The sequence below is a fragment of the Leucopleurus acutus genome (genome assembly GCF_964270905.1).
Source record: "Leucopleurus acutus genome assembly, chromosome: X".
Classification (NCBI taxonomy): Eukaryota; Metazoa; Chordata; class Mammalia; order Artiodactyla; family Delphinidae; genus Leucopleurus; species Leucopleurus acutus.
Genome location: NC_139148.1, coordinates 57,101,483 through 57,113,631, shown reverse-complemented (window position 1 = coordinate 57,113,631; position 12,149 = coordinate 57,101,483).

Genomic DNA, 12,149 nt, shown 5'->3' with positions numbered 1-12,149 from the left:
AGGATGAAATTAGAACACTCCCTAACACCATACAAAAAAATAAACTCAAGATGGATTAAAGACCTAGATGTAAGACTGGACACTATAAAACTCTTAGTGGAAAACAGGAAAAACACTCTTTGGCATAAGTCACAGCAAGATCTTTTATGACCCACCTCCTAGAGTAATGGAAATAAAAACAAAAATAAACAAATGGGACTAATGAAATTTAAAAGCTTTTGCACAGCAAAGGAAACTATAAACAAGACAAAATGACAATCCTCAGAATGGGAGAAAATATTTGCAAATGAAGCAACAAAGGATTAATCTCCAAAATATATAAACAGCCCATGCAGCTCAATATTAAAAAAGCAAACAACCAAATCAAAAAATGGGCAGAAGACCTAAATAGACATTTCTCCAAAGAAGCATACAGATGGCCAAGATTCACATGAAAAGCTGCTCAACTTCACTAATTATTAGAGAAATGCTAACCCAAACTACAATGAGGTATCACCTCATAACAGTTAGAATGGCCATCATCAGAAAATCTACAAACAGCAAATGTTGGAGAGGGTGTGGAGAAGAGGGAACTCTCTTGCACTGTTGTTGGGAATGTAAATTGATACAGCCACTATGGAAACAGTATGGAGGTTCTTTAAAAAAACTAAAAATAGAATTATCATATGACCCAGCAATCCCACTACTGGGCATATACCCAGAGAAATCCATAATTCAAAAAGACACATGTATCCCAATGTTCATTGCAGCACTATTTACAATAGCCAGGTCATGGAAGCAACCTAAATGCCCATTGATAGATGAATGGATAAAGAAGATGTGGTACATATATACAGTGGAATATTAGCCATGAAAAGGATCGCAATTGGGTCATTTGTAGAGACGTGCATGGGCCTAGAGAATGTCATACAGAGTGAAGTAATTCAGGAAAAGAAAAACACATATCGTATATTAACGCATATATGTTGAATCTAGAAAAATGCTACAGATGAACCTGTTTGCAAGGCAGAAATGGAGACACAGATGTAGGGAACAATCGTGTGGACACTAAGGGGGGAAAGCAGGGGTGGGTGGTGGTGGGATGAATTGGGAAATTGGGATTGACATATATACACTAAAATGTATAAAATGGGTAACTAATAAAAAGGTGCTGTATTAAAAAAAAAGTAAGCAGAAGGTAGCCATTCTGACAGATGTTAGGTGACGTTTCATTATGGTTTTGATTTGCATTTCCTTGGTGACTAGTAATGTTGAGCATCTTTCTATGTGCTTGTTGGCCATCTCCATTTCATCTTTGGAAAAAAGTCTATACATTTCTTCTTTCCATTTTTTAATTGAGTTTTTGTGTTTTTTATGTTGAGTAGTATGAGCAATTTATACAGTTTGGATATTAAGCTCTTATCAGTCACATTATTTGCAAATATTTTTTTGCATTCAGTAGGTTGTCTTTATGTTTTTCAATGGTTTTCTTCACTGTGCAAAAGCTTTTTAGTTTAATTAGGTCCCACTTGTTTATTTTTTATTTTATTTGCTTTAGGAGACAGATCAAAAACATATTGCTATGATTTATGTCAAAGAGTGTTCGACTTATGTTCTCTTTTAGTAGTTTTATGGTTTCAGGTCTTACACTTAGGTCTTTAATCCATTTGGAGTTTATTTTTGTATATGGTGTTAGAGAATGTTCTAATTTCATTCTTTTACATGTAATTGTCCAGTTTTCCCAGCACTACTGATTGGGGAGACTGTCTTTTCTCCACAGTATATTCTTGCCTCCTTTGTCATAGATTAATTGACCATAAGTGCAAAGGTTTATTTCTGGGCTCTCTATTCTGTTCCATTGATCTATGTGTCTGTGTTTGTATCAATACCATACTGTTTTGATTACTGTAGCTTTGCAGTATAGTCTGAAGTCTGGGAGGTTTATATATCTAACTTTCTTCTCCAGTTTTGTTCTTCTTTCTCAAGATGACTTTGGCTATTTGGGGTCTATTGTGTTTCCATATAAATTTTAAAATTATTTGTTCTATTTCTGTGGAAAATGCCATTGGTTTTTTGTTTTTTTGGGTTTTTTTTGTGTTTTTTTTGCAGTACGTGGGCCTCTCACTGTTGTGGCCTCTCCCGTTGTGGAGCACAGGCCACAGACGTGTAGGCTCAGCGGCCATGGCTCACGGGCCCAGCTGCTCCATGGCATGCGGGATCCTCCTGGACCGGGGCACAAACCCATGTCCCCTGCATCGGCAGGTGGACTCCCAACCACTGCACCACCAGGGAAGCCCGTCATTGGTATTGTGATAGGGATTTCACTGAATCTGTAGATTGCCATGGGTAGTGTGGTCATTTTATCAATATTGTTTCTTCCAATCCAAGAACATTGTATATATTTCCTTCTGTTTTGTCTTCAATTTCTTTCATCAATATCTTATAGTGTTCTGAGTACAGGTCTTTTATATCCTTAGGTAGGTTTATTCCTAGATATTTTATTCTGTTTCATGTGACAGTGAATGGTACTGTTTCCTTAATTTCTCTTTCTGATAGTTCATTGTTAGTTTATGAAATGCAACAGATTTCTGTACATTAATTTTCAAAAAGACCACAAATAAAAGTTGGCAAGGATGTGGAGAAAAGGGAACCCTCATACATTGTTTGTGGGAATATAAATTGGTACAGCCACTGTGGAAAACAGAATGGAGATTTTTCAAAAAACTGAAAATAGAATGAAATATACCAACTCCTGGGTAAATATCTGAAAAAACCAAAAACACTAATTTGAAAAGATACATGCACCCCAATGTTCATAGCAGCATTATTTATAATTGCCAAGATATGGAATCAACCTAAGTATTCATCAACAGATGAATGGATAAAGAAGATGGGATATATCTATACAGTGGAATACTACTCGGCCATAAAAAAAAAGAATGAAATTTTGCCTTTCGTGGCAACATGGATGAACTTGGAGAGTATTATGCTAAGTGAAATAAGTCAAACAGAGAAAGGCAAACACTGTATGATATCACATATATGTGGAATCTAAAAAATACAACAAACTAGTGAATATAACAGAAAGAAGAAGATTCACAGATATAGGCAACATGTTACTGGTAACCAGGGGGGAGAGGGAAGGAGGTAAGGGCAATATAGGGGCATAAGATTAAGAGATACAAACTATTACGTATAAAATAAGTTACAAGGCTATACGGTACAACATGGGGAATATAGCTACTATTTTATAAGAACTATACCTGGAATATAAACTTTAAAAATTGTGAATCACTACATTGTACACATGTAACATATAACATTGTACATCAACTATACTTCAATTAAAATAAATAAATAAATAACAAAAATAAAAACAAAGAAGACAAATGGGCAGAAGATCCAAATAGACATTTTTCCAACGTAGACATACAGGTGGCCAACTGGTCCATGAGAGAACACTCAACATCACTAATCATCATGGAAATACAAATCAAAACTGCAGTGAGATATCACCTCATACCTGTTAGAATGCTTAGTATCAGAAAGACAAGAGGGAGATGAGGAAGATGGCAGAAGAGTAAGACACGGAGATCACGTTCCTCCCCACAGATACATCAGAAACACATCTACACGTGGAACTGCTCCTATAGAACACCCACTGAACACTGGCAGAAGACCTCAGACCACCCAAAAGGCAAGAAACTCCCCACGTACCTGGGTAGGGCAAAAAAAAAAAAAGGAAAAACAGTGACAAAGAATAGGGGTGGGACCTGCACCAGTGGCAGGGACCTGTGAAGGAGGAAAGATTTCCACACACTAGGAAGTCCCTTCACTGGTGGAGACTTTGGGTGGCGGAGGGGGAAAGCTTCGGAGCCGTGGAGGAGACCGCAGCAACAGGGGTTCGGAGGGCAAAGCAGAGAGATTCCCACACAGAGGATTGGTGCCGACCGGCACTCACCAGTCCGAGAGGCTTGTCTGCTCACCCGCCGGGGGGGGGGCGGGGGCTGGGAGCTGAAGCATGGGCTTCGGTTGGATTCCCGGGAGAAGATTGTGGTTGGCGGCATGAACACAGCCTGAAGGGGTTAGTGCACCACGGCTAGCCAGGAGGGAGTCTGGAAAAAAGTCTGGAGCTGCCTAAGAGGCAAGAGACTTTGTCTTCCCTCTTTGTATCCTGGTGTGCGAGGAGAAGGGATTACGAGCGCCTCTTAAAGGAGCTCCAGAGACGGGTACGAGCCGCGGCTATCAGCGTGGACCCCAGAGACGGGCATGAAACGTTAAGGCTACTGCTGCCACCACCAAGAAGCCTGTGTGCGAGCACAGGTCACTGTCCACGCCTCTCCTCCCGGGAGGCTGTGCAGCCCGCCACTGCCACAGTCCCGTGATCCAGGGACAACTTCCCTGGGAGAATGCAGGGTGCGCCTCAGGCTGTTGCAATGTCATGCTGGCTTCTGCTGCCACAGGCTCACCCTGCATCCATACCGCTCCCTCCCCCCGGCCTGAGTGAGCCAGAGCTGCCCAAATCAGCTGCTCCTTTAACCCCGTCCTGTCTGAGGGAAGAACAGACGCCCTCAGGCGACCTACATGCAAAGGCAGGGCCAAATCCAAAGCTGAACCCTAGGAGCTGTGCGAACGAAGAAGAGAAAGGGAAATTTCTCTCAGCAGCCTCAGGAGCAGCAGATTAAATCTCCACAATCAACCTGATGTACCCTGCATCTGTGGAATACCTGAATAGACAACGAATCATCCCAAATTTAGGAGGGGGACTTTGAGAGCAAGATCTATAAATTTTTTTCCCTTTTCCTCTTTCTGTGAGTGTGTATATGTACGATTCTGTGTGAAATTTTGTCTGTGTAGCTTTGATTTCACTATTTTTCCTAAGGTTCTGTCCATCCATTTTTTTTTTTACTTTTTAAATAAATTTTGTTCTTAATAATTATTTTTTATTTTAATTATTTTATTTTATCTTTATTTTATTTTATCCTCTTTTTTTCTTTCTTTCTTTCTACATTTTCTCCCTTTTATTCTGAGCCATGTGGATAAAAGGCTCTTGGTGCTGCAGCCAGGAGTCAGTGCTGTGCCTCTGAGATGGAACAGCCAACTTCAGAACACTGGTCCACAAGACATCTCCCAGCTCCACACAATATCAAATGGTGAAAATCTCCCAGATCTCCATCTCAACACCAAGACCCAGCTTCACTCAACGACTAGCAAGCTACAGTGATGGACAACCTAACCAAACAACTAGCAAGACAGGAACACAACCCCACCCATTAACAGAGAAGCTGCCGAAAATCATAATAAGGCCACAGACACACAAAAACACACCACCAGATGTCGACCTGCCCACCAGAAAAACAAGATGCAGCCTCATCCACCAGACCACAGGCACTAATCCCCTCCAACAGGAAGCCTACACAACCCACTGAACCAACCTTAGCCACTGGGGACAGACACCAAAAACAATGGGAACTACGCACCTGCAGTCTGCAAAAAGGAGACCCCAAACACAGTAAGATAAGCAAAATGAGAAGACAGAAAAAAACACAGCAGTTGAAGGAGCAAGGTAAAAAAACACCAGACGTAACAAATGAAGGGGAAATAGACAGTCTACCTGAAAAAGAATTCAGAAGAATGATAGTAAAGATGATCCAAAATCTTGGAAATAGAATAAACAAAATCCAAGAAACATTTAACAAGGACCTAGAAGAACTAATGAGGAAACAAGCAACGATGAACAACAAAATAAATGAAATTTAAAATACTCTAGAAGGGATCATTAGCAGAATAACGGAGGCAGAAAAATGGATAAGTGACCTGGAAGATAAAATAGTGGACATAACTACTGCAGAGCAGAATAAAGAAGAAAGAATGAAAAGAAGTGAGGAAAGTCTCAGAGACGTCTGGCACAACATTAAACGCATCAACATTTCAATTATAGGGGTTCCAGAAGAAGAAGAGGAAAAGAAAGGGACTGAGAAAATATTTGAAGAGATTATAGTTGAAAACTTCCCTAATATCGGAAAGGAAATAGTTAATCACGTCCAGGAAGCACAGAGAGTCCCATACAGGACAAATCCAAGGAGAAACATGCCAAGACACATATTAATCAAACTAACAAAAATTGAATACAAAGAACAAATATTAAAAACAGTAAGGGAAAAACAACAAATAACACACAAGGGAATCCCCATAAGGTTAACAGCTGATCTTTCAGCAGAAACTCTGCAAGCCAGAAGGGAGTGGCAGGACATATTTAAAGTGATCAAGGAGAAAAACCTACACCAAGATTACTCTACCCAGCAAGGAACTCAGTCAGATTTCATGGAGAAATTAAAACCTTTACAGACAAGCAAAAGCTGAGAGATTTCAGCACCACCGAACCAGCTTTACAACAAATGATAAAGGACCTTCTCTAAGCAAGAAACAAAAGACAAGGAAAAGACCTACAATAACAAACCCAAAGCAATTAAGAAAATGATAAGAAGTACATACATATCGATAATTACCATAAATGTAAATGGAATAAATGCTTCCACCAAAAGACACAGACTGGCTGAATAGATACAAGAACAAGACCCAAACATATGCTATCTACAAGAGACACACTTCAGACCTAGGGACACATACAAACTGAAAGTGAGGGGATAGAAAAAGATATTCCATGCAAATGGATTTCAAAAGAAACCTGGAGTAGCAATTCTAATATCAGACAAAATAGACTTAAAAATAAATATGATTACAAGAGACAAAGAAGGACACTACATAATAATCAAGGGATCAATCCAGAAGAAGATATAACAATTGTAAATATGTATGCACCCAACATAGGAGCACCTCAATACATAAGGCAAATACTAACCACCATGAAAGGGGAAATCAACAGTAACACAATCATAGTAGGGAACGTTAACGCCCCACTTTCACCAATGGACTGATCATCCAAAATGAAAATAAATAAGGAAACACAAGATTTAAATGATACATTAAACAAGATAGACTTTATTGATGTTTATAGGACATTCCATCCAAAACCCACAGAATACACATTTTTCTCGAGTGCTCATGGAACATTCTCCAGGATAGATCATATCTTGGGTCACAAAATAAGCCTTCATAAATTTAAGAAAATTGAAATTGTATCAAGTATCTTTTCTGACCACAACGCTATGAGACTAGATATCAATTACAGGAAAATATCTGTAAAAAATAGAAACACATGGAGGCTAAACAATACTCTACTTAATAACGAAGTGATCACTGAAGAAATCAAAGAGCAAATCAAAAAATACCTAGAAACAAATCACAATGGAGACTCGACGACCCAAAACATATGGGATGCAGCAAAAGCAGTTCTAAGAGGGAAGTTTATAGCAATACAGTCCTCCCTTAAGAAACAGGAAACATCTCAAATGAAAAACCTAACCTTGCACCTAAAGCAATTAGAGAAAGAAGAAAAAATCCATAAAATTACCAGAAGGAAAGAAATCATAAAGATCCGATCAGAAATAAATGAAAAATAAATGAAGGAAACGATAGCAATGATCAATAAAACTAAAAGCTGGTTCTTTGAGAAGATAAACAAAATTGATAATCCATTAGCCAGACTCATCAAGAAAAGAAGGGAGAAGACTCAAATCAATACAATTAGAAATGAAAAAGGAGAAGTAACCACTGACACTGCAGAAATACAAAAGATCATGAGAAATTACTACAAACAACTCTATGCCAATAAAATGTACAACCTGGAAGAAATGGAAAATCCTTAGAAATGAACAACCTGCGGATTCTGAAACAGGAAGAAATAGAAAATATGAACAGACCAATCACAAGCACTGATATTGAAACAGTGATTAAAAATCTTCCAACAAAGAAAAGGTGAGCAACAGATGGCCTCACAGGCGGAGTCTATCAACCTTTTAGAGAAGAGATAACACCTATCCTTCTCAAACTCTTCCAAAACATAGCAGAGGGAGGAACACTCCCAAACTCATTCTATGAGCCCACCATCACCCTGATATGAAAACCAGACAAAGATGTCACAAAGAAAGGAAACTACAGGCGATTATCACTGATGAACATACATGCAAAAATCCTCAACAAAATACTAGCAAACAGAATCCAACAGCACATTAAAAGGGTCATACACCATGATCAAGTGGGGTTTATTCCAGGTATGCAAGGATTCTTCAATATAAGCAAACCAATCAATGTGATACACCATATTAACAAATTGAAGGAGAAAAACCATATGATCATCTCAATAGACGCAGAGAAAACTTTTGACAAAATTCAACACCCATTTATGATAAAAACCCTCAGGAAAGTAGGCATAGAGGGAACTGACTTCAACACAATAAAGGCCATATATGACAAACCCACAGCCATCTTCATCCTCAATGGTGAAAAACTGAAAGCATTTCCACTAAGATCAGGAACAAGATAAGGTTTCCCACTCTCACCACTCTTATTCAACTTAGTTTTGGAAGTTTTAGCCACAACAATCAGAGAAGAAAAAGAAATAAAAGGAATCTAAATCGAAAAAGAAGTAGTAAAGCTGTCACTCTTTGCAGATGACATGATAATCTACATAGAGAATCCTAATGATGCTACCAGAAAAGTACTAAAGCTAATCAATGAATTTTGTAAAGTAGCAGGATACAAAATTAATGCACAGAAATCTCTGGCATTCCTATACACTAATGATGAAAAATCTGAAAGTGAAATCAAGAAAACACTCCCATTTACCATTGCAAAAAGAGAATAAAATATCTGGAATAAACCTACCTAAAGGGACGAAAGACCTATGTGCAGAGAATTATAAGACACTGATGAAAGAAATTAAAGATGATACAAATAGATGGAGAGATATACCATGTTCTTGCATTGGAAGAATCAACATTGTGAAAATGACTCTACTACCCAAAGCAATCTACAGATTCAATGCAATCCCTATCAAACTACCACTGGCATTTTTCACAGAACTAGAACAAAAAATCTCACAATTTGTATGGAAACACAAAAGATCCCGAATAGCCAAAGCAATCTTGAGAACGAAAAATGGAGCTGGTGGAGTCAGGCTCCCTGACTTCAGACTATACTGCAAAGCTACAGTAATCAAGACAGTATGGTACTGGCACAAAAACACATATATAGATGAATGGAACAGGATAGAATGCCCAGAGATAAACCCACGCACATATGGTCACCATATCTTTGAAAAGGAGTCAAGAATTTACAGCGGACGAATGATAGCCTCTTCAATAAATTTTGCTGGGAAAACTGGACAGGTACATGTAAAAGTATGAAATTAGAACACTCCCTAACACTATATAGTAAAATAAGATCAAAATCGATTAAAGACCTAAATGTAAGACCAGACACTATCAAACTCTTCGAGCAAAACATAGGCTGAACACTCTATGATGTAAATCACAGCAAGATCCTTTTTGACCCACCTCCTAGAGAAATGGAAGTAAAAACAGAAATAAACAAATGCGACCTAATGAAACTTGAAAGCTTTTGTACAGCAAAGGAAACCATAAATAAGACCAAAAGACAACCCTCAGAATGGGGGAAAATATTTGCAAATAAATGAACCGACAAAGGATTACTCTCCAAGATTTACAAGCAGCTCATTCAGCTCAATAACAAATAAACAAACAACCCAATCCAAAAATGGGCAGAAGACCTAAATAGACATTTCTGCAAAGAAGACATACAGATTGCCAACAAACCCATGAAAGAATGCTCAACATCATTAATCATTAGAGAAATGCAAATCACAACTACAATGAGATATCATCTCACACCAGTCAGAATGGCCATCAACCAAAAATCTAGAAACAATAAATGCTGGAGAGGGTGTGCAGAAAAGGGAACCCTCTTGCACTGTTGGTGAGAATGCAAATTGATACAGCCACTATGGAGAACAGTATGGAGGTTCCTTAAAAAACTTAAAATAGAACTACCATATGACATAGCAATCCCACTAGTGGGCATATACCCTGAGAAAATTATAATTCAAAAAGAGTCATGTACCAAAATATTCATTGCAGCTCTATTTACAATAGCCAGGACATGGAAGCAAGCTAAGTGTCCATCATCAGATGAATGGATAAAGAAGATGTGGCACATATATACAAAGGAATATTACTCAGCCATAAAAAGAAACAAAACTGAGATATTTGTAGTGAGGTGGATGGACCTATCGTCTGTCATACAGAGTGAAGTAAGTCAGAAAGAGAAAAACAAATACCATAAGCTAACACATATATATGGAATCTAAGAAAAAAAATATGTCATGAAGAACTTAGGGGTAAGACGGGAATAAAGCACAGACCTACTAGAGAATGGACTTGAGGATATTGGGAGGGGGAAGGGTAAGCTGTGACAAAGTGAGAGAGTGGCATGGACATATATATACTACCAAACGTAAAATAGATAGCTAGTGGGAAGCAGCTGCATAGCACAGGGATATCAGCTCGGTGGCTTGTGACTACCTAGAGGGGTGGGATAGCGTGGGTAGGAGGGAGGGAGACGCAAGAGGGAAGAGATATGGGAATATATGTATATGTATAGCTGATTCACTTTGTTATAAAGCAGAAGCTATCACTCCATTGTAAAGCAATTATACTCCAATAAAGATGTTAAAAAAAGAAAAGAAAGTTAAGAAATAACAAATTTTGTCAAGGATGTGGAGAAAAGGGAACACTTGTGCACTGTTGTTGGGAATGTAATTTGGTGCAGCTACTATGGAAAACAATTTGGAAGTTCCTCAGAAAACTATAAATAGTGCTAACATATGATCAAGCAATTCCACTTCTGGGTATTTAACCAAAGAAAACAAAAGCATTAATTAAAAAAGGCATATGCACCCCCATGTTCATTGTAGCATTATTTATAATAGCCAGGATATGGAAACAGCATAAGTGTCCATTGATGGATGAATGAATAATGAATATGCAGCATATATATACACAATGGAATATTATCAAGCCATGAAAAAGAATGAAATATTGCCTTTTCTGACAACATGGATGGACCTTGAAGGCATTATGCTAAGTGAAATAAGTCAGAAATAGAAATACAACTACTGTATGATCTCACTTACATGTGGAATCTAAAAGTTAACAAACTCATAGATACAGAGAACCAATTAGTGGTTGCTAGAGGAAGTGGGTGCAGCTTGGGCGAAATGGGTGAAGGTGGTCAAAATGTACAAACTTCCATTTATAAAATAAGTCATGGGGATGTAATGGAAAGAATGCTGACTATAGTTAACAACACTGTATTGCATACTGGAAAGTTGTTTAGACAATACATCTTAAAATCCTCATCACAAGAGAAACAATTTTTGTAACTGTGTATGGTGATGAATGTTAACTAGATTTATTGTGATCATTTTGCAATATACACAAATACCAAATCATTACGTTGTATATCTGAGAGTAATATAATTGTATATGTCAATTATACCTCACAAAATCAGAATCCATGCTTTGGGAACCAGGAAGACACAAGCAGTGCCGGAGTGCCCTGTTTGTTATTCTCACTTGTAGGGAGCACACCAGGGTGAATGGGGCCTTGTGGCCCAGCAATTACTGAGGACCAAAGATGGAAGCCCCATTTCACCAAACCTGGAAGGCCCAGTTGCTCTTTTCCTTTCCAAGATGTGATTCTACATAAAAGGTCCCCTGAATACACTCCATTTTCTTGACAGGGAGGTTAGGACTACCTAAAATGTTCCAGAAGTAGTGTATTATATAAACAGAATTGGAAAATTCTACAGATAACAGAGAAGGTTGCTGCCTTTATTTGAGAAATGCTGAATCCCAAAAGACCTATGCCCAAAATTGTTTCCCCAGTGATGTACTTATAGCTCACCTCTAGCCATCTTCTCTGTTTAAGGCTGTATCTTTAAACATTTTTAACTTTAACCCACAGTAAAGAATTCATTTTATACTGTGAACCAGTAATTGCTTTTACTTGTGTGTCTATGTGGGTGCATCTTCATATATATTTTCATGTACATGTGGATTGCAGTTTTTATATATCAAAAATTGCTGAATATTTGCAGTTTTATATTTTGTTTGACCAAATATAAAAACAAAAGTTTCACTAAACATTACTTACCTTTAGTATGTGCAATCACTGTGATATTTTCTATT